Genomic DNA, 27,859 nt, shown 5'->3' on the forward strand with positions numbered 1-27,859 from the left:
ACTAACTTCATTTCCAAAACATAATAGCACAATTTCAAGTTTTACTGTAGTATTCCTCTATAGCTTTTGAGTTTGGTGTTTTGATTTGGCATTTTGTTGTTGTTGTTGTTTTGGGGTTTTTTGTTTGTTAGGTTTGGTGGTGTTTTTTGTTTGTTTTGGTTTTGTTGTTTTATTGTTGTTTTTTTTTCCCCTCCTCAATATTGTGCTTCCATAATGTGTTTTGACATGTTGTATGCTTTTGCAGTTTACAGCTATCCTAGCACATCCATGTATGCCATTGGCAATAAGACACTGGTTTTGGCCAACTGAAATAAAGAGTGAATGAAATACTTGGATATAAATATTTTATAGAAAACTTCAAAGAAAAATGTGGATAAATTAATTTTCAATATGAGAATTTTCAACATATTACATTTTAAATAAAAAAAAAGTGATTTATCTTTGTATCCTAAATTAAATGCTTCAGTGACCATCTGAAGTTTCCTGCCTGTTTTGATTTCTTATTTTATAAAAGGAGAGTAGTTTAAAATTGTATGTTGTACACATAGAAATGGGTATCAATAACTTATATGTACCCCTAGATAAAAGTGTGTAGATATATAGTTTAATCTGATGGTTACTTTTTAAGGCACTCACTTAAGACTTGGAATTCCAATTGGGAAAAGCCCTCTTTATGTCAATTCTGTGAGCACCTTCTGGCCAGTTCCGCACTACTTAGCTCGAAAGTTGCCACAGGGCCCTGACCGGGGAAAAGAGTGGAAGAATTGGAAAGAACTGGAAGAGTTTCTTGCTTGGTTACTCCCTCAGGCATACTTTTCTTTTCCATTTCGAACTTCTCAAAGGAAAAGTAGCACAAGTAGACACATAGTAAGCCAGAGGAGAACATCCAACTTACCAACTGTTTTGCTCTTCCTGTTATGTCTGCGTTTATTACAAGGACACTAAACCTGTTGTAATTGCAGCGATCTTCATAGGTGGTAATATGCTTTCACTGTGTTCAGAGAGATGGACCATTTTCCTGTCTGTTTATCATATATTCTACCTCTGGTATTTTTTAGTTAGAGTTCAGGTTTTTTTTAATTAAAATAATTTCTGTTCCATTTCCTCTTAGTTAATGTTTTCAGACCTTGGTTTTGTTTTTCCTTCCTCATTCCCAAGTCAACAAGGATTAGTTAAAGTTGTGCTCATATAAGTGCTCTTGACCCATATGCTAAAGGATGCCATGAAATAAGAGGGAGAAATTCAGCACAGCCGTGGGATTTCTGAACTTTTTCTGAACTTTTTTACCCTATATTTGAGAACTTTTTTAAACTCATTCATAAAAAGGGAGAAAAATGAAGAAGGCACAGATTTGCAAGGCACTTCATGACGCATCCCTTCGGAAAGCAGAAATATATATATCCGTCCTACTAACATGCATCTCCTGAACTACTTTGAACTACAGGGAGAAGGAGTCTGCTTCTAAATCAAAATATCTCTCTAGTAAGTTTTCAATGCTCAGTTCATTCTAAAGATCTAAAGCTACAAAGTTTGGAGAGGATAAGATGATTGCAATAATTAGTTACATATGACAAATACATTATTTCTGTTCTCAACCTATATTTTTAAATAATTTAATAAAAAGTTGATTTCTAACTTCAGAAAGATAAAAAATAAAAAAGACTATACTACCAGCCCTTCATGCAACACATGAGTTATCTGTAAGTTTGGTTTTGTTTAATAAAAAGAATAGATTTATCAAATAGCCAGTGGGAATACTTTTTTTTTAAATAATCTGTAGGCAATATCTTTTAGGCTTAAATTTTATTTTATTTTGTTGAGTAGGTGATGAATATGGTAATCTGAAAAGCATTTGAAAAAACATTCAAGAAAAATACAAAAAAAAATTTTTAAAGGCAGAAAATTGTTCTGTAACACATCTAATAATCTCGTTAGTCTAATGTGTAACAATTGCTAGTAGACGTATTAGATAATGTCAGTTATTTTAGTGCATTCACAAGATGCTTAGATAAAAGGATTCTGCCATGACAGATTGTTACTTCTGACTAGGTGAAAACTTCATTTTTCTGAAGTCATATATTGTATGAAGGAAAATATAATTTACATGTTGTTATTTTAAGTTTTGGGAAGTAAGGTCAATGTAAACCTGTAGTGACAGAAGTAGTATTTGGTATGTTTGAAGATACACATGGAAAGGTCTCTTTTCTTCTTTTTTTTTTTTTTTTTTTCAAAATGTCTTGGTCTCTTGTCATCAAGCATTTGCCTGGTTAATGTACCACAGATCACTTAATTTTTTGTAAGTAGCTTCCTATATGTTGTCACTGCTAAAAATATCTGGATGTGTATAGAGTTAAGGAATGTAACACCCTAGAATTCAAGTTGCTACAATTCCATATAAATATCAACAATTGTATGGTTAGGGGGGAAAGAATATCAAATACTCTAGTCTGCCAAAGCTATTTTTATGGTATCAGATAATGGTACTCTAAACTGATACTTCTTGCTCCTCATGACTCCCAGCTTTCTAACTGCTCAGAAACAAACATTTCATAATTGTATATAATAATTATTTATGTATTCATTAGAGAAATATATGCAACCTGAATTCAATAGGAGCATTTATGTATGTGTGGGCTGCATATATTTGATGAAATTATATATCATGCTAACTTCGCTCCCTCTGATCACTAGAGCCTTTATTCAGTTGGATGACTCTTATATGCTTTTATATATAGCCTAAAAATGTGTGCAATTATCCAAGTGTATTTTAGATGCTTTTGCATTAACAAAAATCACCCACACAAAACCCCCCTCTTCCCCTCAACCCCAGACAAAAAACTTAACATTTTCTGCCAAAGGAAATAATGAAACAGACTAACGAAATATCCCTGTGGTTGTGTTGCATACAGAATTAAATTGTCAATATATTCTCAAGCCAGTTTCCTAAACAGATCATGCTCTCAGAGTATCGAATCTTATGTTAAGCAGGTTAGCAAGTGATTTATAGGGAAAGAGAATTTTGGCCGTAGTGAAAAAGTGCCATACAAAGGCTATGAAGCAGAGGTATACATAGGGCAATATCTTGTCAAAACATGTTTCGAAAAGATGCAAAACAATGAAAACCAAGAGGAGAGGAAAACCACATAAGCCTTGTCTATGTAGTTATTTAGTATAAGAACTGGGAAACTGATTGCCTAAGATGGAAGGAATCCAAACAATTCATCTGGTTGCCACTCTGCCATGAATAAATGATTGGAGGAAGTGTCATTTTTTAAAAATTTGTTTTGCATTACCATTATAATTCTTCCCAACCTAGACATATGGTAGAGATGTATTTGTTGGAGGGAATAGTTATAGTGTTTTAAAACTTGCTGAATACTCTATTTAAGAAATAGTTGACGTTAAACAAAGATTAATGTTTTGTTTGTGCTTATGAAGTGCTGAGTTAATGTCTTCTTTGAGTAACAACATATACATATTAACACATTCTCTGCGTTAGAAAAGAGATACATCTAGTCCAGTATCTTTTCTCTAAGAGTGCTTAGGGAAGATTACAAAAGAAGAAAAAGCATGTAAAATTCCTCTAGTATACTTTCTCTTCTATGGTGATTTTTGTCTCGGAGACTGCTTGTCTTTAATAGCTATTGACGCATGCTTCACTCATAAATTTGACTGCTTTTCGGACCCAGGTGAAATTAACATCTACAACATTCTGTTTCAGAGACTTTCACAATTTAATGACTTTTGAATAGAGTATCTTTTTTTTTTTTTTTTTTAGTTCATGCATGACAAGAACCATGAACAATTGTTCCATATTCCTAGTCTCCAGGACACTTTTTTTATTTCTTCTTAAACTCCTGATATATCCTGTAGGTTCTCTTTTTTCTCTTCTCAGAAGTCTCGATCATTTAATAGTGTGGAAAGCCTCTCACATCTTCAATCACTCTTGTCATGCTTTTCTTTTCTTTTTCTGTTTTACTGCAAGTTTTTTTACATGTTGCTCATGCAACATGGATTCATACAGTGGCATGGTAATGTTTTTCCGTTTGGATATTAGTCTTTACCTAATAATTTTTTATATTGTCATTGTGTCAGTACTGAGTAGATGTTTTCATAAAACTGCAAATTATATTCTCAAAGTCTCATACCTAAGGAATAATAACTAGTTCAGAGCCCATCCCTGTGTAAACAAGTTTGGGCACTTCTTTTTTCCTTCTTGTAGTACTTTGAGTATTGAATTAAATATGTTGAATTTTTCATCCTGGTATCATAAGTAAGGTCTTCAAGTCAATCAGCTTGTATGTTTGCTACTTAAACTACCTGATTAGTTGTTCTCCAGAAATTCTGTCTCAGAAAATTTTATCACTTCATTTTCTTACTCCTTCTCCTGGATGATGTTGAACAACATGAGTTTCAGTGGAAATCCAGGTGGAACACCACTGGTGACTTTTCTTCATAAGAGACGTGCAAACAGACTCCTTCAACTGAGAAGTGAAAGATCATTTCCCAGCCCATAACAAGATCTGGTGCACATTGTCAGTTAAAGGGTAGATCAGAAGATAATATAAGTAGGACTGTAGTATACAAGACCAAAGTGCTAAGAACCATAGCTTAATCCAGTCTGTCTTTAGTTTGTTCTTTAACCTTTGTGCTCATCTTCTTAGATGTATAGCCCATTGTCATCTTTGATCTTGAGGACATATACCAGGTACGCAAAGCCAAGAGAGGAGTACACAGAGTTGTTCTTGTTCTCGGAATGAGCCACTGTGCTCAACATGAAGTCATGATCCTTTTCACAGACATCTACTCTTAAGAGGCATAAAACTCTATTCAGCAAATAACAAAACTTAGAAGCCTCTGTACAGTCAGGTAACAGAGACTACCTTGAGTTCCGTTTTCTTCGTTTTCCCCTTTAAATGTAAATAGTTATATCAGCCAGTTGATAGATTTTTCAGAATCTCTTCCATACTAAAACTGCTCTCATCTATGCTTATTTCTATGTTAAAGATTTCTATGAGGAGCTGCTTCATAACTCTAGTCTTCAGATTGCAGGGAACTGTTGAATAACAGTTTCATGGCCCTCTTCTTTTGCAGTGGAAATATAGTAGTTCTGCTATGCTTCAGGCTTTCTAACTACATTTGCAGTTCCAAGTAATTTAATCCTGAATTACTATTTTACAATATTGTCCTGTCGTTTTTCTGACAGAACTGGATGAGAGGATAGTTTTGACAAAGTTGGGTTATTATAAAACTCGGGATAAGTCTAGAGATCTTAAATGTTTAGAAATTCCATTACCTTTCTGGGAAAGAAGCTTTGAAATTTGAAAGTGAAATGAAGCTATACAGTAAATAAAATTGGCAAATTATTATATTTATAAACTGAAATCTTCGTGCATAAAACCATGAGTTACCAGGGCTGTCAACTCTCCTCTTAAAATTCCCATTTCATTATCGATTAGTTCCAGAAATACTTCATAGATTGAACCGCTGCATGTTAAATGTTTCATTTGAGGTAACTGCAAGTATGCAGTATTGATGTTCAGCATCTGTATTTGCAATAAACAGAAGGAGCATTAAATTTGGATCTATACTAGTAAAATTACTTGAAAATATTTATGCTAACTCTTAGCATTTAAATAAAATGTTTTTACTGGAACTAGTTATGTGCAAACACAACAAACATACAGAAATTGATTTTTGCATAAATTCCTTCCTCTGTTTAGAGAAATTCAACAACATGTTCTACAATAAATAAGGTCAAAACCAATTAGCGCTATTACTTTAGTGAATTAACACTTCCATGTTATCTGGATAGAAAAGCTATATTTAACACCTAACTTCATTTCCTGTGAAATTTGTTTTCGGGAGCAAACCAGAAAACATTATAAGGAGCAATGGACTAGTATGTCTTTTGAATTATGTATTATTCCTGGTGCACATTACTCTACTGGCTGTTCTTACCCAATCCTGGGTTTATTAATTTATTGCAAGATAAATAGTTTTCAGTATACAGTACAAGCATAGCTCATAGCAAAATCTGGTCCTGTGCCGATTTTTGAGTAGTATAGTGTTATGATTTTTTAATTTATTCTTTATCATGACTTCATTACAAACAAATGGTCAAGATTTACAGATGTCTTGAGGTTCATTTTAACTGTTCAATTGTTAGTCTGAAAAACTTAATAAGGAAGCATTCTCGAATCACATTTACTTTAAGATACTTTGCAATACATTTAACTTGTACGATGATAGAATTTGTGTATTTGAACCAAGTTTTTTTTCAGGCTACTGGAAAGAGGACATTTGATAATAGTTGAGGCATTATGTCCTCTGCTTCCTGAATGATTTAACCGATCCTGTAGAAATAATGAGCTGCAAAAATTCATTGCATCTTGGACAATGTATCTGTTGAAGCACTGGATATTTATGCTGCAAGCTACAAGGTTGATTAAAAATAGCCGAGTTGGCTTTAATCTAACCTTTTTAGATAAAAGTAGAGTCTGGACAGTGCAACATGTAGCTTGGATGATCTAATGCACAACAATCTACAGCAGAAAGGCTTCTTCTAACCAAGCAAGATATTGTGGATAGCTTTATACACTCCATAGCGGAGTGAAGCAGATTTTAATTATATGTTTACGCTCTGGTGTTCCTGTCTTATTTGATAAAGTGAACGGAGAATGAATCAGAAGTATAGTGTAAAACTAGCTTTTGTCTGTTAAGGCTTCTGCTTCTTCTATTGTTGAAGTTGAAAGGTGTTTAGTGAATGAGGCAGATAATTACAGTAAGAAAAAAGAGAAAGCTGATGATAAACAAATGTGTATTTTTAAGTGACAAAATTACCATAGCTTTTGCATCAAAGCTCCTAACTAGCGTAGTGCTTCAGACTAATAGTTCATTCAGTTTAGTTGAATTGTTTAGCTGGACATGACCGCATATTCCTTATGTTCAGGATATGAATTTTGAGACAAGAATGAATTTGCAGAGGTTCTTAGTACTATTAGATGAAGCTGAAGTTAACTGAATCTGTACTTTGAACAAATAAAATGTTATCCTGATAAAGAACAGTATCCGTGTTGGGAACTTAGGCCTCCCAAATACTTTGGACAGTTTGACCTTTCTTTGCCTCACTTCCATGCCTGTACTATGCGATGTTAGTAGTATTGCTCCCTAGACTCACACTCAGACATGAAGGCATGTTGCCAGAGTTTATAAAACATGTATCTGTCCCTTCAAAGGTTTTGATGAAGGCTTGAGACATACTGTTAAGAGTTTTTAGAAATCTAGCTAGACTACATGAACTGGATCACCTTTGCCTTTTGCAGCTCTTACCACTTCCATTAGTAATTCAGATTTGTCACAGACTCCTTCATAGCTGAGGTCATTGAATCACAGAAACATGACAGATGGGAATTCTGGCAGGCGTTTGGCCAAACTCCTTTATTCATGTTCAACCTGTGGTCTGTCTGGGTCCTTGTCTGCAAAACTGATTTCTAGTCAGCTGAATCGCTGTATTGTTACCTGGGGTTACTCTGTCCCAAGTGCAAGACTCTTCCTTTGTCCTGTTAGAATTTTGTAGTTAGCCAGTCCATTCCTCCTGCTTAAAAAGATCCCTCTGAAGGGCAATCTTGCAGAAGTATGCTTCCTGATCATGTGAATTTGGTGCCAACAGCAAGATTTCCGAGGGTGCATTTTGTCCTGTCATTCAAGTCGCCATGAAGATGTTAAACGATATCAGCCCAGTATTGAAACCGCTTGCAATGAGCTGACCCTTAGTCTGTGAAATATTGACCACTGCCCTTTGAGCCTGAAGCTTCAGTAAGTTACTTATAGTCCACTCGTGCTGCTCACACCTCCTTAGCTGGGGCCTGACAATGCTGTGAGCGACTGCATCGAAGCCTTGCTAAAGTAAATGGCATTCACTGCTGTTCCATTAACCATATGGCTTGGAATTTCATTGTAGAAGCCAATTCAGACTTAAATTTCATGCATACACTCTGCTAAATGTTCCCCCCTGCACAGTTGAGTAAATACAGCTTTTTCACATCACTAGGAAGTCCTCTGATGTTAACATTGCCTGTGTCTGTCTTTGCAGCCTACGATTTTGTTTACATTGTATTTTTAAAAATTTTATATAAAATTATCATTCACTCATTACTAGTCTATGTATTTAAATTTACTATCATCACAAGCTGCATAATTTGAATTTTCTTATTTAAAAATTTAAAAAATTTACCATGTAGATCAGTTTTTGTTGCATAACACCACTTATAAATACTTATGTGTGCTACTGTTTCCATGGAAAACATTATTTTTGATTTAATGGCATTCTATTTTTATCATTCCTAATTTCCGGTACTGAGTGAACCTTGTGCTAACGATGCACCAAACACTTACAATTGGTCTTATCATGAATCATGATTGACTTTATTCCTCATAAGATTGCCTGTGAGGATTTAGAAAACGTAGCGTATAATCCTCCTACATGTTTATTGGTACTTATCAACCTTTTGTGCATTCTTCAAATTAACAAGTCTTTGTTTGAAAGTAGTCAGTCACCATGGTTAATTAATTATATCTTTAAGTTTTTTAGATGTTCTAGAGAAAAGCACTATCAGTGGTTAAGTCAGTGAATATACTTGATTGTTAAAGTATCAGTGTGAGAAGGTGTCCCTTTAGAGTTACATTGAACCTGAAGATGGGGGTGTTTATGCATAGCTTTTTTTCAACATCTGGTGGCATTACCTGATTTTCATAAATTGGCAACCTTCATCCAGTTATCATGGAATATTCTTCTCATTGAAAGGAGTTCAACCTTTTAACTCTATTATTGTTTAGCTAGAACTGTATTTACTACACGAAAATCAGTTATATCCCATTCGTATAGGATATAAAGACAAAGTTATTCCTGAGAGGTTTGTGAAAGTTAAGAAAAGAAAATCTGTGAGTATTTTATGCTCACTAAGTAGCAGCTTTCGAAACAACTGGAAATTTGTTGGGTTTTGAAAAGCAAAAGCTGTTTAAAGTATCCAAGGTAGAACTTGAATGTAGTCTGATAGGCAAAATCATCTTTAATATCAGGTCTTCTCTCTGTAAGTTGTTTTCCTTATCTATCCTGGAATTAGATCAAAAGTGAGACTTAGTAGGGACAGACAAACTGATCTTAAAGTGGCTCAATTTTTGGCCCAGTTTTAGTTTAAATTTAATTGCTCATACAGCTGATGCAGAATATATGGACTCTTGTCTGCCAGATGAGTGACAAGGAAGCTAGGGAAGGATCTTTACAACTCCAGAGGGGTGTATTAATTTGCCTGGTTCTATTTCACTGTAGACAATCCTTTCTCTTTATTTCATTTGTATTTTATAGTGAAGTTTTTCATAAATTGATTTTCTATTTGTATATGTGCGAGTATATAGACATGTCCCAAATCTTCATCCTTTGACTTTGTGCTTATATCGTTGGAATAAATTAGTGGTTATCATAATAACTACTATTCTATTCCCCTGTCAGCATTGGTTTATTCTCTTGTATCTTCAAAGGTCTCAATTTTGTGGATGTAAGCCACAGAATTCAAAATAAATTCCTTAGATCTGATTAACTTAGCAGAGTTTGTTTTTAATTTAGCCGTCACAATTATTACAAAATCCTAGACATCTGAGTTTTCAAGCTTTTTATTTTTCTTTAAGAAAAAAGTAACTATGTGTGGGGTTTGGTTTGGGTTTTCTTGGTTTTAGTTTATTTTCCCTTGACATCATATTATTGTACAAATATTATGACAGGACTTTATTTTCTTGATTCCTCATGGGAAACTACCTCTTCCATTCCAAGTTAAGGAATTTCTCAGGTTAAGACTGGAATTGTTGAGTTCAGCTCACAGGCCAGCTGATGCTAGTCTATGTTCCTATTCTTTCCAGGTAATTTACTCTTTTGACTCATTATTTTAGTGTCAACACCATAAACTGTCTGGCTCAGGCAGTACTGTATTGATGGGCACTAAGACAGAATTCAGGGGAATTATCAATATATGCTTGCCCAGTGTTTTCTTCCCTGGACATTTGGTGTTGGCTGTTATCATTTACAGGATGCTTCTATTCTGACCATGTGGATTTTTTGATGTATGTTTAGGGTGGCTTTAATATATAGCTGTGTTGCTCTGATAGATCACACACTGTCTATAGATCTATGGATTCAGTTTGATGTTATAAATTTAGACTACATTTTGAGTTTAGACTGCAAAGGTTAATCATTGTGGTATGTGTCCCATCATGTCCGTGACTCCATGTGGTGTGTGCCTCCATTCTGCCCCACCCCCTTTTCATCATTTTTCTTCAACCATACTTAGTGAAAAGTGGTACCAAGGAGAAGGACTTTTCCAGATTGGGCATTTATCAACTGTCATTCAGTAGGAATTTTTAGATTTGTGCTGGATTTATGCACTTAGTAGCAGGGGAGATTCTGCAGAGATAGCCCCTGCAAGGAGATGTGAGAAGCTTTCCCAGCTCCAAAACCAGTCATGCTGGTCTCTGGCCAGGTCAGACCCACCTCTGTCCAGGGTCGAGCCAGTCAGTGCCTCTGCAAATGCCCTGTTTAAGAAGAGGACAAAGGAGCTGGAACCAGGCTGGACCTGCAGTGAAGAGAGCAGGGAGGTGGGGGCAGCACATGGAGAACCCCATGCTGGGATGAGTTGCCTGTGCCTAAAGGAGTTCTTGAATGATTGTCTCAGTGGACCCACACAGCTGGAGAATGATTGTGAAGAAGAGATGCATCTGCAGTCTGTGAGAAGGGACTCCATGCTGGAGCGTGTGGCTGTGCCCTAAGAAGCTGTGACTCTGTGGGAAAAGCCTGCGCTGGAGCAATCTGATGGATAAGGATTACATCCTGCAAGAAGTACTCACATTGGAGAAGTTCATGAAGGACTGTTTTGTGTGAGAAGAGGCCCCACTTTGGAACAGGGGAAGAGCGTAAAGGGTCCTTCTTCAAGGAAAGATCTTCAGAAACAGTGTGCGATGAACTGACCTGCAACTCCCATTCCCTATCCTCCTGTGCCACTGGGGCTAGGGAGGAGGAGGTAGAGTGGGGGAGAAGGGAGGGGTGGGAGGAAGGCATTTTTTAAGATCTGATTTTGTTTCTTATTATTCTCTCTGAATGAACTGGTAACAAATGAAATTGATTTATCTCCCAGCCAAGTTTATTTTGCCTGGGGCCATGGTTGGTGGGTAAACCCTCCCTTTTCTTGTCTTGACCCTCAGGCCTTTTTTTACGTTTTTCTCCTCTCCACCCCACCAAGGGCGAGGAGTGAGCAAAGGGCTGCATGGTAGCTTAGCTGCTGGCTGGGCTAAACCACAACAATATTTTAGAAGCTGATCAGGAAAGCAGTTATATTCCTATATGTGGAGCCTGATGAGAGGGCCCAGCTTCATTAATCCAGATCGTGAGGCATTCTCAAGAAGAGTGTGATGTGGAATAGGGGGAAGTGAGACTAAGTTTACTTTTCTACAAATATGCAAATACTTGATTTTAGAGTTTAAATCTGTATCTGCAATATATATTGGCTTGTTTTATGCATGACTGAGAAGATAAACTGTAAAACTGCAGAGTCTTTGATGGGATACTGGGAAAGTTTGTATTTAAGCTATGGAAGCTATAGTACCAGAGATGTCAGGACTTGATGTTGCGGACAGCTGAATGCTGTTCCAGGTCTTGGCAAAAAGCTATACAGGAAGATGTCGTGGGTTTAGGCCCATCCAGCAACTAAACTCCACGCAGCCGGTCTCTCACTCCAGTAAAGTGGAGAGGAGAAAAATATAATAAAAGGACTGAGGGTCGAGACAAGAACAGAGGAGCATCCACCAACCATGGTCCCGGGGAAAACAGACTCAGCTTTCTTAAAGCAAAACTATTTATTAACTGTTACTTAAAAGAATAAAGACAAGCAAAACCAGTTACTTAAAAGGATAAAAAGAAAACAAGGCCAGATCTTAAAATCAACACCTCTCCACCCCCCTTTCCTTTTGTTCCCGGCTCTACCTCCTCCCCCCAGTGGTGCAGGGGGACAGGGAATGGAGGAGTGCAGTTCAGTTCATCCATGTTGTTACTGCCGCTCCTCTCTTAAAGGAGAAGGAGTCCTTACACCATTTTCCCTTGCTCCAGTGGATCCCCTACGCACGGGGAAAATCCACAAACTTCTCCAGCGTGAGTCCTACCCACAGGATGCAATCCTTACCCCATCAGATTGCTCCAGTGCAGGCTTTACCACAGTCTTGGATTCTTAGGGAGTTGTTGCCACTCGCTCTGGTGTGGGTCGTCATATGGACTTTAAATGCATCTCCATGCAGACTTTAAATGCGTAAATGCGTCTCGACCTGTGCCCCTGATTCACAATAGTCTCAGGCTCAGGCAACTCCTTTAAACAAAACACCTCCCCATCGACGGGGGTTGTCCCAAGGACTTCAGATGCGTACCGTCCTCAGGCTCAGCCATCTCTTCTTCGACGTGGGTTTTCCATGGGCTGCGAGTGGGTCTCTGCTCCCCTGGACCTGCCTTTGGCTGCAAGGGGGCCGCTTGCCATCTCACCAACGCTTGCAAGGGAAACTTAGCTCTGGGACACCTTGTCCTGTTCCATCTTCACTGACCTGGTGTCAGTGTGGCCGTTTCTCTCAGATCTCAGTCCTCTCTGGCTGAACTTGGCCCGGTGGGTGCCCCGGGAGCAGGGCTCTCCCCACGTTCCCCAAGCGGCTCCGCCACCACCGCCATCCTCAGCGGGCGGCACCGGCCCGGCATGGGCTGCCGCCCAGCCGGGTGCCGGGGAGTGGGGGCAGCACCCCCTTCTCTTCTCCTTGCTCCTGGGCAAAGGCACACCTTTCCGGTTCCTTTGTCCCGACGTAAATAGGGCAATTCACAGAGGCGCCGATTGGCTCAAGCCCTGAGAGGGATGGGAGTCTGATCTGATGGGCAGCTTCTGCCACCAGAACCTCCCTCCCCCCCTCATCAAACCATGACAGAAGATCAGAAAAAAGTGATTTAAAGAGCAGTTTCTAGATTGATTTATAGAAGTCTAAAAGCCATGGGGACACAGTGTCTGGGTCCGTAGCAGGATTCTGGTCATGACCTCTACAGGACACACATGGACAGACATAATCACACTTGCTGTTGTGTGTTTGATAGACCAATGGAAGAGTCAAAGTAGTTATTTAATATTGATTTATATTGGCCAGGTTGGATGAGGCTTTGAGCAACCTGATCTAGTGGAAGGTGTCCCGGCCTGTGGCAGGGAGGTTGGAACTAGACGATCTTTAGATTCCTTCCAACCCAAAGCATTCTATGATTCTGTGATATTGGCTAATGTATCAGTGATCAGTGTTTTGAAAACAAACTTTTTCTGATCTTGGAACAAATAAGAAGGTTAGTAGCAATATAAAAATTCTGGTTAATGTTTCTGTACTTAATCGTTTATACTCCTGCTATTCTGATAGCAAATTATAGTCTTCTATAGGTAGCATCTTCTGAAGGGTGTACTATGGTTCAGAATAAGAGCTAAATCCAAATAAAACATCTGAGATAAAATATCAGATGAAAAATAAAGTGCTTACTGTCATGATCTCTCTGTTGTCCAGACTAGCATACTTATTGGAATATTATAGCTTCCTTCTTCCTGTACATGAGGAGGTGTGCATGTGGGAATGGATGCATCTTGCCCAAAATGTAGGAAGTGGCAAGAGTGCATTCCTACAAACTCTGACTTGGGAGCATGCTAAGTTGTGCCTCCAAGCCACAAAGTATATGTAACGATGAACTCCACTCCGCTTGCCCCACCCAGTGATAAATCCAAATAAATTAATTCCAGATCTAAAAGAAACCAGCTGATGCTCACTTCAATATCTAGAGTTATTGCATAAATAGTATATCTGAATATATTTAATAATGAACAAGTAGAACTAGTAGGATCAATGGGTGTGAGTAGTGAGGCAGAGAAATAAAAATGGAAGAAGGTCTGGGGAGAAATAAAAGGAGATGAGAATAAGAAGAGATGAAAGGAAGGACAGTGGAAAGAGGGAAAGAAAAGATTAGAGCCTTTTCTAAATTCATCTGAGCCTCTGTGTAGCTGGGAAAGCAACTAGAAGAAAAAGCAAAGATCTATTAACAGTTTTTAAATGGAAGTAAACCAGAGAAGCTGCCAAAATACTGCTTTTAAATATAACAATCTTGTGTAAGATTGTTTATACGTACAATTTGAATGGATGTTTTTTGTAGTGATTATTGATTTGCAGATAAACACTGAGGTCATTGGATGTCAACTCCCTTGTTTGCTTTCTATGAAGTAGCATTTTCGTGTATTCTTTTTTTTTCTTTCCTGAAGAGAGATGTTTTTTGAAGATATTATTGAAAAGCAATCTTTTTGTCTTTTGAGTGGAACAGATTGCATCAAATTATAGGTATTTTTCAAACTTTTCCCCAAGGAAATGCTATCCTGGTTTTAAGAGTTTTATCCACCTTAATAAATCCCACGTCAGTTGGGCTGTTCAGAAGCATTGCTGAGGCTGCTCACAGCTGCAAGTACAGCCTTGTTGTGGGAGTTTGTAGCTTGATCTGGCCCCATCACATTGCTTCCTCGCTCTTCTCTGAAGTTGCTGTTGCTGCTCATTACAGATTCTGGTGCAGCAGAGGAACATTCAATGTTCTCTTCAGCAGAATGATCGCTTTGTACCACTTCTTTTTGTCTACATCATTCCAAAACTGAAAAATAATCTACTAAATTTATAATTAACCCAAAACTCAAATGAATAAACGTAATGTTGGTGATAATTCTGTTTTGGAAATAAAAAAATAAAAAAAACACTGATATTTAACTGAAGAAGTGTCAGTAAGAAAACAAAATAAAAACTTTCACTTGAACATTTTTCTCTCCTACTAATTAAATCTAATCATAATTTGAAGACAGTGATATCTGTGCAGTCATGTGTATGCCCGTGATGCAAGAGCCATGGCAATCCCAGTTTAGGGCTCCAGGTACCTTTCTCTGTTTTTTTGTTTTGTTTTGTTTTGTTTTTCGGGGGGTGATGTGTTTTGTTTTGATGTGTTGGGGGTTTTTTTTAAGTCTAATGAAGTAGGAATGTATTTACCGTGAGTGTAGAAAGCACATGTATCTTCGTTTGCCTTTCTTCCATAAGTTCACTTACTATAGTGGTCAGCGTTTCCAGAATGTACAAAAAAATCCTTAAAATACATTTAAAAATATATATACCTGGTGTAAATAATTTCCAGTGCTCAAAACATGTCATGAAGGAGTTGGTGAAATGCATAGAAGTTGACAGGATGCATAGAAGTATCAAACTGAAAGTGTTCAGAGACCTGGTGATGTGCATGAGGAAGTTCATGTTGATGTGATGTTATAAGGAAAATTTAGAGAGAAGTTTTGGGAATGAAGCATTACATTTGGCAAAGACGAACAGCCACCCTCCCCAGAAGAAACAAAATATATCATGTTGTTATATCTATTTTCCTCTCTTCTTGAATGTATAAGCACAGCTAAAAATACATATAAATAATAGTTAACACAGAAAACTTCATTCAACCTAAGTCAGCTCCAGAATTTTTCTGTTAGTATCTTTTTTTATGTGCTTCCCCCCCCCCCCCCCCCCCCTTCTGTCTATGGTTTTTGGCTCTTTTGTACATCTCTTAAATACCTTTCTCCCTACTGTTGCAAAGACTCATCACTGCAATTTTGGAAGATCTGAAGTTCAACTATGTGCATCTAAGACTATCAACTTCAGAACATTAAACACTGAGGTCCCACGAAGAATTCTGAGACTAAATTTAACATCCCATCAAACTTGCATCGATACTTGATAATCTCGTTTCCTGCTATTACTGTTATGTATAAACCTACACATTTGAGTCCAATTCTGCAACTGTTGTTATTAACAATATACTAGAATAACAAGAGCTATTTTTCTCTTTCCAAAGAAAACATCTAAAACTCAAGCACAGGCAGTGTTTATTTACTGGCAGGTTGTTGTGGAGAGTATTGTTATTCGCCATATTCTGAACAAAACCACTTATTCTCTGCTGAATTTACAATGGCACAAGTGTAAAGCATTAAATGTTGCACATTAAATAAGAAAATTAGTTGTGAGTGCATGGGTCTTTTGAATTTCTGATGTCTCTCATTTGAGATAAATATGCTAATATAGCTCAATGATCTGCTAGATTCTCATTTCTGCTTTATTTCTGCACAGGCCACGCTTACTGTGTGCTCTCCTCCTATCTTAAAAAACAAACTAAAACAAAACAAAAAAAAAACACACAAAGCATCATTTTTCATGGATTTTTAAAAAGTAGCTATTGCTGCAAGGACAACTCTGTTTAAGAAAATGTCACTAGAAATTGTTGCAGTGCTATGGATGCATAGCAAGTAAGTGTGTCTGTACTAATAATTGGACAGGTAAGATGTCTTATCTGTGGGTGTCATATCATCACATATCAAGACTGGTATGATTGGAATAGGTCATTTGGCCTGTTTTCTTAAACAGTGATGTAGCATTCTAGGTGAGAGAGTTTATCATGTTTTCTGGACTGCTGTGTTTTCTGTTATTTTTGGTAATATTTTTAGTATACAGCCATTTTAATTGTATCTTACTAATTTCAAGTATAGTCTTTAAAATGTGATTAAAGTCTAAAAATGGCAATAGGTTATTAGGAAATTAGTGTTTCATTCACTCTGAGATTCTCTTCTAAGCATACTTCAAAATTAACTTTTGCTAAAACTTTATTGGCTAGAGCTAGAAATACATTGTTGTATAACTTTGAATATCGAGTCTACAAAAGTGATAAGTTTATATATACACATAAGCCTAAGATACCTTATCTGACTACTTCAGATTTCAGTAACACGCATGAAATCAAATTTTAACTCATCACAATATCTTTGAAATTTCTCTTAGGGTTCACTGAATGATGTGTAAAATCAGTTACAGAATATATTGACAGGATATGTTAGGGTTGGGCAGGCAGTTTCAGTCTGATGACATGTGATAGTAGAAACAGAAGGAGGAGAGATTTATTATTTACCAGTTCATTTACTGTCTCTTGGAGAGCTGTAAATTCAAAAAAGCTGGAATTCCATTCTTGTTCATAAGGAGCAAGAACTAGTCTGTCGGTCAGGATATGCAAAGTTTGGATTGTCTGGCTTATTCCTAATAAATAGCCTATGAGAAATAGGCTGTCGATGCTATGGGAGTAGATAACTGATTTCCCCTGCAACAGAAGGCTTTGAAGCCTTATAGATCATTGAGTTGACTTTCTTGGCCTGTGTTTTCCTCTAGGCTGAAAAAGTTCTTTTAAGAATTGAATGGCCTCTACAACTTCAAAGGATTCTCATAACCTTTATCTGCACTATACTAAATATCCTTTCTGTCAGCAGTAGTGATGCTTTTCAAAACATGATCAGGTTTACTTAGTATTCCTATAGTACTGGTTCAAGTATATTAGACAAAACCTAATACATACAGATATTTCTTTTTATTTGCCTAAGTGGCTTTAGCCAGATTTAAATGGTATATCTTTACAAGTTTATTTGATCTATTTCCTATCCACAAAGCAATTCTCCAACTCTCTGATCTAGTTCAGGTGTTGATACAAAGCAGCCATGATAAGGTGGTCACCCAAGAAACCTGATGAATAAATTTGAGTTGTCAGTCAATGCTACTAATACTGCACTTCTGGCAATTCTTGATCTTGTGTGATGTATCAAATGAGGTGAAGCCCACAGCTGCATAGAAACATTTTGTGTTTTTGTATATGGTGACAAGGGAGTCTGAAAGAATCTACGACTCCTTATATTTCCATGAACAATCCTTCTAAACTATTTTTTAATGATCCTAGTGCCCTGCAGAGCAAGTGAAAATATATATTTTATTGATTTTTATAAAGATTTAAGTGAATCATTATAGTCCATGTTGCACTTGTTTATAACCTTAGTCTTGTTGAGTGCTTTAGACTGTGCAGATTTGTGAGAACCTCAAGGTCTTGAGTTGGAGTTTGATTCAGTGGACATAGCAAGTGAAATTTAATTAAAGAATGAAATTTAAAATACACGTATAATGAGATTTGAAATTTTATTTTAGTTTTATCACTTTGTGAATTAGAAATTAGCAAAAAGTGATTATCACTGATTTTCACAATGATTGACATAATGCACATTTTAAAAATAGATAGTTGAAACAAGCATTTTTAGTATGGAATCAACACGGAAAGATTCTTTGCCGTTCAGAGATGAACCTATTAAAAGCAACTAAAAATATCAGAAGGGTCAATTCTCCTACTGAGTAAAATGATTTTCAGGAGGTAGTACATACTGTTTATTAACTCAGCTGCAGTACAGTTAAATTACTTTGTTCATTACATCTGTTAAAATACTTTAAATATGTTTCACTTTGTTAAAACTGAAGCATGTAAACACTGTAAACAAAACTTAGAGATCACATTTACTGGGTGAATTGCATGTAAAATAAAGAAGCATGCCTTAAGACTATAAGAATGACTGTACTGGTCCCAGCTCCAGCTAGAATCAGCTTTCCCTCAACCATGGACTTAATTTGATGTCTAGAGAAGTGTAAGAATAATATCATTATACTTTGTTCATACTCTCCCAGGTGTTTGTATGATCTCTTCCTGCTCATGTAAACCTCTGGAATAGACAATATCCTTTTGCAAAGAGGTTTTTTTAGATCTATCACTTCAAGCATGGAAACTAACATCCTTTGTTTTGAGCCTGGCCTCCCACTTGCTTATTTGATGGCTTTCCAGTCTTAGAAGAAACGATAAGCCATCAGTACCTTTTCCAGATTTTCCATGACAGCCATGATTTTGTAGACGGCTGTCAAAGCCGTCTATATCACCTGTTTTGTAAAAGAAAAATCCAAGCCTATTTGATCATTTTTCATATTTAAACTGCTTTATACCCTTATGTTTGTTTTTACTCTGAGTTTTTATATACTTTGCAGAGGACACAGAGCTGCATATGGTATTCGTGTGGACAAACCATGGAGGGAAATTATGGGAGTTTTGCTTGATTTTAGTTCGTTTCCTAAGAATTCCTAATCTTTGATTTGAATTTTTCTTTGCTAAAGAGGACAGAATTGATAAAACTACTTATCATCACTCCACTGTCTATCTCCTGCCAAGTCAACTTACAGCCCATTGATCTAGATTATTTTGCTGTTGTATAATGCTTTCTCCCCTATTGAATTTATCTACCATTTTATTGTTCAGATTCTTAGTCTCATAAAGTCCTTGAGCTACTTCTCACAGTTTACATTGATTCTTACTACTTCAAAGAACCATTAAAAATACAGACTTTGCCTTAATGGTAAACACTTTATTGTTGCATACCTCTATGAACTTTTGTAAAATATAATAATTTACATTTTATTTAGTCATAGAATCATAGAATGGTTAGGGTTGGAAGGGACCTCAAAGATCATCTGGTTCCAACCCCCCTCCTATGGGAAGGGAAACCTTCCACTACACCAGGTTGCCCAAAGCCTCCTCCAACCTGGCCTTGAACACTTCCAGGGACGGGGCATCTACAACTTCTCTGGGCAACCTGTTCCCACGCCTCACCACCCTCAGAGTGAAGAATTTCTTCCTTATATCCAATCTAAATCTGCCCTCTTTCAGTTTAAATCCATTGCCCCTTGTCTTGTCACTAGGGGTAATGGCTTTAAACTGAAAGTTTAGTCCTGTTACTTACTTTACTTACTCCAGCTGTTTTTATTTTTTTTTTTTAATTTTTCAACAAATTTGCTTATGTGGTCATTTTTGGTCCTAATGAAATCAGAAGATGAAAATTGTTTCAATAATAAGAGAATTTGATGCTAAGTTCACTAAAGCAAGAGGCTGGCTGTCATATTCAATTTTATCCTGATTTTTAAAACCTGAAGCATTTTTAATCTTTCTAAGTATTTGGATAAAGAATACTATATTCTATATTTGTAAGAGAAAATACTATGCTTCACATTTGTCTTTCAGAGAAGCTTTAAGTTTTTCCATAAAATACATGTTTCCTAACATGACCTGTCAATCACTCTCCATTAAATCTCATTGACTAGTATTACAAAGAAATGCAGACAGGATTGTGTTTTCTTTTATGGTTTTTGTTAGCTTTCTTCATGGAATTGGTTTGTATAGGGCTTCCTAAAAACATAAGCTATTATAATTGTTAACAAAAAATTATTTTCAAGTCTCTTGTCAGCAAAAATGAAAGATGAATAAATGTTAATTATAATGGTAAGTCTGTTAGCAGCTTTTAGTTTTGAATAACAATCATATTTCCATAATGTAAAAGTAGAATCCTTTGCTATGCTGACTATAAGGCTGGAAATAAGACTGCATGGATTTTAATCCAAGCTCTGCATCTAAAACACTAAGGAGTCGCGAGAAAGTTATTTAGGATTTTTTTTTCTTGCATGTGGTGTTAAGTGGATTATGAGAACAGAAAGACTCCTTCACTGGCGTAAGACCTTACAGAACAGCCACTCATGAACCATGTTCTGTTACTTCTCACAGGGAAACATTCTACTAAATATGTGCATAATATGTTTACAACAAATTTGAAGCAGAAGATACAGCAGAAAATTACAAAATTAGTCATGTCGATGATGTGTGCTGATTTAAAAATTACTGTAAAAGAACAGCAAAATGACACTGATGAAAAAGCTTTTGTTATGTCATTTTGAGGGAAGTGGGATCAATGCCAGAAGAAGGAAAGGCATATTACATAGCTGCATTTCAGCTATTTCATGCTACCAAGTAATGTTATCCATTAAGTACAGAGCTTACTGCAGTCCACGTACAAAAGGCTTCTTTGCTTGGTTTTAAAAGGTGATTGCCTTTAAATTAGGTTTGAAATAGGCAAATAAAATAATTACAGGCTTGATATAGTCTTAATTTTAGATAGTGGGTACTAGTCTGCGTGAGGTTCATTAGTTTAGACTCAGAAGAGTGTTTTGTGGCTACTATGAATGAATATACACAACTTACATAATTAAATGAGAAGGTTCAAATTATACTTTCGTTAATAGAATTAAATTAACAGAAACAGTCTACAGTTGCATAAGATCTTCCTCCCTTTAATAGATAATCAATTATAGAGTGATATATAAAGTCCCAATATAACATTTTCTCATACATTTTAGCTTTCAAAAACTTTTATTCAAAGCGATGTTGTGGCTCTTCTTTACTGGTCATAAGATATAAGAAGGAACCACTTAATCTCAAGAAATTTCATATGCTTCAGTGTTTCTGCTCCCAGTAGCATGATTTGGTATTCTAATATCAAAAATTAGTTTTGTGATTGTGTACAGTCCCCTACAGACTGTTTTGGGCTAATAAAGGAGTTGGAGATAAGATTTTTTCATATATAGGGAAAGAACTGAAGGAGTTCAGCTTTTACTACCTAAAATTAAGTTTTACTTTTAACTGTTCTTTAATTTCTTTAGAAAACTCAAATAAATTCAAGTATAACAGCTTTTTGTGTACTCAGTTTAGAGCATCAGAATGTTCCATGTTATGCACATCACCTTATTGTACTTAGGATTAAGAAAACAGAAAGATTGATCAAAGCACTGCTCTTCTACCACTATCTTCTTTTCCCTAGCACTACCCTACCCCTCCTGCTGTGTTTTAAAAATACAATTATATCATTTTATCTATTCACTTACAAGAATATTGATATAGCTTAATTTATATGAAGAATGACAACTGTAGATGTATGACTTTCGAAAAATTAATGCTTCAAGTAAGGTTACATTGTTGCTTTATCCCTATTGCTGTTGGGATATTTTTGCAAAATGTCAGCTTTGAAAACTCTTTTTTCCTGCCTTTTACAGTTTAATTACTAAATATTGGGCAAACTAAGAAAATTGAAATACTTACACTCTATTTTAATTGATTATCATTTGCAGTATTTTAATACCTTCCTCAGAATTATTTATGCTTAGCTGCTTTCACTTGTATTGCTCGATAAATTTTAAAAATTTTCCTAAGGTGAGCATCATGCGGAGCTAAAAGCTTTTTATAAGTGAACAAGCTTACTGTGTATGTCTTCATGTATTTTAGGTTCTAAGCTCTTTAGGGAAAGCTATTTGAATGCAGCATCTATATTTTTCAAAAATTCCTGCCTATGAGACATATGACAGAGACAAATACTTTAAGTTTAAAACCAAAAGTTAACAATGATGTATGTAATAGTGAAGTATATCAACGATATGACAAATTGCAACACAAAATATACCCCCAATAACAGAAGTTGTCTGATAATTATCCAGTTATTTTGCTGATTCAGTAGCAGTGATGTTATTTTGAATTTGGTTTCAGTAAGTTCTGAAGATATTTTAGAAAGATGTCAGAAAGATATATCAGAAAATATTTAGAAAATTATAATAGAAAATTATAATAGAAAAACTGATTGTAATTAGATTTAATTTTAACTGAACGACAAACAAAAGTAGGTCACAGATTCTAGATAACTAAAGATAAGCAATGAGAAAAGTACTTTCATCATTTTTGGTAAAGCACTTGGTATGATGCCACATGAGAACCTGTTCAGTCAACTAAACCACTGGGAGTTAGTATTGAAATCATAAAATTAACAAGGAGCTAGCTGAAAAGAGTTGATATGGGTTTGATGAAATGGGAAAATATCACTTTGAGAAGGAGTTATTAGTGAAGTTCTCCAGTGACCACTTGGGAAGCAAACTTATTTAGAGGTTTCACTAATACCCTGACAAAGAAAAAAGTAAGAGAAGTCTCTCAAAGACCAAGATTTGGGAGTCATCATCAATATAGAGAGATGTTGAATTACTATAGTAGAGAAATTCGACGACCTTGAAGCCTGACACAGCAAAAGTGAGGTGAAAAGTAATTTTACAAAGGGCAAGATCTTGTACTTGGTTAGTAGTAAGGAATTATGCCTCAACCTGAGAACTAATCTACTGGAAGGAGCAGAGTAGAAGAAAGTTGTATGGACCTGTCAATCACAGGGTAACTGTGAGGGACCAAATGAGATTAATGTGAAAGTGGCACATGCGTTCTACAGACGTAACGCCTGAAGTCTTTCAGGAAAAGTTATGGCTTAATTGATACATTGCACTTTTTTTGTTCAAAATATTGTGTACAGTTTTTTCTTGTGTTTTCAAGAATGAAGGAGTTTGTAGAATGGCTATAGCAGCCAGGAGATTTGTCAAACCCTTTCAACCATCTAACACACGTTCCTCAACCAACGCAGGAGTCTCATATTTAACCCATTAGGGTTTTTTTAGTCTTGGATATTTCTGAGCCCCTTCAGTAAGAGTTCTTTCATCCTGGTCAGTGTTAATGTTTCAAAATGTCTTCCCAGTAGTTAACACTCTGATTTCACCAATTTGTCCTTTTTTATTGACAACTCTTTTTATATTTATTCCAACCAGGTATTTTTACACAGCTGTCTGTAACATCTCCTGTTGTCTACATCTCCAAACTATAAACCTGCTGGATACTTAATATATAATATTACTGCTCTGTAGCCAACAATACCCAAATTTATTTTTTGCTTGGTGTTGGTATTAGTAAACTGAATTAATTTCAATTCCATTTTTTTCTATACCTTTACTCTGATTTTTCATTTAGAATTAAATAAACAAAAGTGTGAGACTAAACTTCAAAGAATTTTCATTACTCTACAAGGGCAACATGGAGAAAAAGCTAGGAGTCATCCTAGCAGGTGATATCCTCCAGTGCCATGGCTTCAGTCTCTGGCAAAAAAAGTATTTGTTCTCAGAACCAGGAAAGAAGAGATGGTAAATGCATCACTTAGTTCCTGGGCCTATCCTTTTTGTTTCCCAAGGAATGTCATGGAGCTTGGGCTCTGAGAGAGGTACTGCCCTGTGCACCTGAGAATGCTTTGCACACACTGCACCCTTGCCCCCACACTAGTGTTTGCCTCGTGCACCCTGGCTGCAGACAGTTCAAGAACAAGGATTTTCAGGGAGTTACCTGTCAAAGAGCTCTGCAGCAGGTACTGCTTTGTAGGCTTAGGGCCTTTGGGTTAAGTGGGTCTTTTTTCTTTTTTTTTTTTTTTTCCTCAGTAAAGAGAAAATATATGCAATAATTTTATCTTTAGAAAATTTTAAAAGTTATATTATAACTTTATATATAATATTTTTCACGTGACATAATGACTTAAAATATACATAATTGTATAATGTATTAAGTATCTTTACTTAAACGTTGTTCAGTATTGTGAATGTGCGCTTATTAGAGTGGGGATTTTTTTGTAACTTTTACGAAATATGTTACATCAGTGCATTGACCAGTTCCAGGTAGGACAACTGTTTCTTAATTTTATGAAGTTTTACATTCATCTGTTTTATTATAATATAGGCACGTGATAGAAGATTTAAATGGAATATAAAAATCCGGTAATGAAGATGGAGAATTATTTAAATAATTAATAGGAAATTCCTCTGGCAAAATTAGTGTTATCGTCTTACATTTATTATTATTATTATGTATGATGAGGCTATCATTGCTATTTAAAAATAAGGCAGTTTAAAAAAAAATCAGATTAGCTGTTAGTGTCAACAAAATAATATAGTAATGCTTCTCTCTATTTTGATTTCAGAATACCGTCTTTGCTAAGGTAGCAAATGTTAAGTTTTGCATTTGACAGATGTTCCCTTTTCTAGTGTTGCACTCTAAAAATTGTAAACATGTCTGTTACTGACCTTCTGTATATAGACATCCATAGCAATACTGGGGTTAATTAAAAAAAGACATTGAAATCTCATAGAATTTAAATTGGCTATCTCAGTTTATCATGTGAGTTAGGATTTTTCATAGAGGACCCTACAGCACAAGCTGATTTCATGACTTACCTAAATCAAGTAGTGACTTTCGGAAACACAGATAAATTATCTGTTTTAAATATTATAAATGTTATTATCCATTTATAAACAGAGTATCAGAATATTTATCTACCTTTTGAAATCTTTGCATGGTGAATTCAATAAAGAAGTGAAATATTTGTACGATGAGTTGTTTACCAGAAGTTTTGAATCATTTGGTAGCTTTGCAGGTATGTGTCAGGAAGTCTACATGATAGTGTCGCTGAAGCACCACCTCCTATAACATAGGAGCGGAAATGCTTCTGATGATGCAGTAAATTTTAAAAATGACAGTAAATAGCACAATATTCAACTTATTCATAAATTTCATTTTTCTTAGTGTGTTATGTCAGGTAATGCAACTAGTTAAAAAAACCTGGGTCAGTGTCTTTTGTGCATGTCTGGTGGGCAGTATCACTAGAATCTTGTATCAGAATGTTCCTTCTGGAAAAGAGAAGAATCAGGGTAAGTTTTTGTCTAAATATAAAATTAGTATTTTTAATCACATAAAACTTGAACCTTTGAGTTTAATTATAGGACAAAAAAGATTTATTTCCTGGAAATATTGAGATGCCTCTCTGATGCTTGCATTTAAAAAAAAAAAAAAAGAAAAAGAAAAGCAACCCTGTTAATTGCAAAGTATTGCTGTTATGAGGCTAAAAAGAACCTATAAAGGACCTTAGTTTACTTATAGTTTGCTGCTTTGCTGTAATGGAAGCATTAATGTCTGTCTTATATGAAAGTAGTACAGTAACTAGAATAGATACATGATGCCTTTTGTAGTTTGCTTAAAAAATGAAAGATAAAAAACCTAGAGGTTTTTTTATGCTTCAGCAGCTGAGTGGAAAAATTGCTATATGGATTATCATCAATTCCTATGTAGCTCTCATGTCTGATATGATAAAATCCTTACAAATGTAGAATTTTAATAGATTGTGTTTAATCAGGCTCGCCACACGTGAAAAAACAACTCTGAGCTGTTCAGCCTCTAACCTACAGACAATTACACAAGAGGAAAGAGTATACAGTGCCATCAAATTAATGTGTATTGCTCTTTTTTCATGTAAGTGTCCAAATAAATTGTCGGACATATTAATAGAAGGCCACTTCAGTTCTATTAGAGCTGTTTAGTACATAGATTAGCAGAGAAAATTTTAAGGTCTAGACTCCCATCACACATGTCTACATTTCTAAAAGACTATTTAAAATCTTGAATAACGATGAACTTTTGGTTAACCTGAAAAACAATATTTTTTTTCCCTTGAATTGAAAGGAACATGGATGCTCACATAATCTAATTTTTTCTTGTTGAAATTTGTTCAGTTACTTTGATTTTTGTTCGTTTTATGGCGCTAAAGTAGTTACTGAAGTCATGCATTATTTTTCTTGCAATATGAAATACCAGAGGCAATCAAAAATAGAGGAAGATGTACTTTCCATAATGTTAAGTTGAAAGGGTTGAGAGTACTTTTGTATTAATATTAATTTTATTTACTTGTTTTTTGCATCAAGTAGATTTGTCCAAAATTGTATGACAAAGGTTTCTTTAAATATAAAAATATTTTTCACTTAAAGGCTGCATACTCTGTATTTACCAGCATATTTGTTCATACTGAATTTAATTTCATTAGATTTTATTTACTTTATTGTTTAAACTTATAAGATTTATTTTGTATTGCAATCACACTTTTTTTTTAGATGCTTCACATACTATGCCTAAACTGTCTTCGTTTATGATATTGAGTTTGAATTTGCTGCACTGGTGTTAATCTTGGAAATTCTGGATGCTTTTCAAGAGCAATGTTGAAATTTCTTCATGATTCAGATGATAACTATGAATGCAAAAAAGCAATTTTGTGTTCCTCAAATTTCTCTTGTTTGAATTCTCTCATACATATGCATCCATGCTGAACACGTGTGCTTGCATGTATTTTTGGTGACTTTGCTTCTAAATATGTTAGCAATTTGTCTGTCTTGAAGAAAAAGCAAAACACACGCACACACTTCAATCCCAAACAAAAACCTATAACCTTTTGAAAGAAGGGGTTATCAGCCACTGGAATAGGCTGCCCAGGGAGATGATTGAGTCCACATCCCTGAATGTGTTTAAGAAAAGGGTGGATGAACTACTTAGAGATATGGTTTAATGGGGGATTAGGGACGGTTGATCTCTAAGGTCTTTTCCAACCTAGAAATCTATGAAATCTGTGAAACTTCCTCCTCTAGATTTATTCTTTCACAGATACTTTGCATTGGTGTATTTTAGGTAACACTAAATAAATTAAAAGTAGCTTGGCAAGTCTTATATCAAGACTTAGCAGCGCTAGCAATTTCTACTGTGTTTCAGAGTAAATGCAAAAAATAGGTGTCAAATATTTGTGGATTGACATAATTCACAGTATTTCAGGTGATGCACTGCATTTACTTCAGGTTTGTCTTTAACTGTCATACAGTATTGTACTCTGTACTTCTACTAGGTGCTACAGTCCAGTCTGGTCATTACTTCTGTTCCTTGGCAGACAGAGCAGTTTCAGAACTGATGCAATAAAGTGCTCTGGTTATTTTCAGTTTTTTATTTTATGTTTTTTCCTCTCTTTTTATCTTTTTTCTTTTTCTGTACTGAGAGATATTTATTCAAGTACGCAACTATTTAGTATTCTGCCTCAGAATTTCTGCAGTTGTTGTAAAAGGAACCATGCTTGACCAGAGAAATGTAGTAGAAACTATTTTAACACTGTTGTTTAAAAAATGACATTAACTAATGAGTTTGGATTATAATTAATACATATTCTTCGGAGACTGAAATGGGAGAGATTGCTAATGTCAGTTTGATCTGAAAACTATGACTATGTTTTCACTGATCAAGGAAGAAGTCCCGTACAAGCTGGTTTACCAAAAAAGAAAACTTAATTTCATATTCTGAATGCAGAATTCCCAT

The 27,859-nt window shown here is 35.6% G+C and overlaps 1 protein-coding gene across 3 annotated transcripts in view; it reads left to right on the forward strand.

Annotated features, from left to right (window-relative positions):
• Positions 1–27,859, forward strand: part of FSTL5 (follistatin like 5) — a 288,154-nt gene that overhangs the window by 164,366 nt on the left and 95,929 nt on the right. The window lies entirely within an intron of this gene.

This window comes from Tauraco erythrolophus, chromosome 5, assembly GCF_009769465.1.
Source record: "Tauraco erythrolophus isolate bTauEry1 chromosome 5, bTauEry1.pri, whole genome shotgun sequence".
In the NCBI taxonomy this organism is placed as follows: domain Eukaryota; kingdom Metazoa; phylum Chordata; class Aves; order Musophagiformes; family Musophagidae; genus Tauraco; species Tauraco erythrolophus.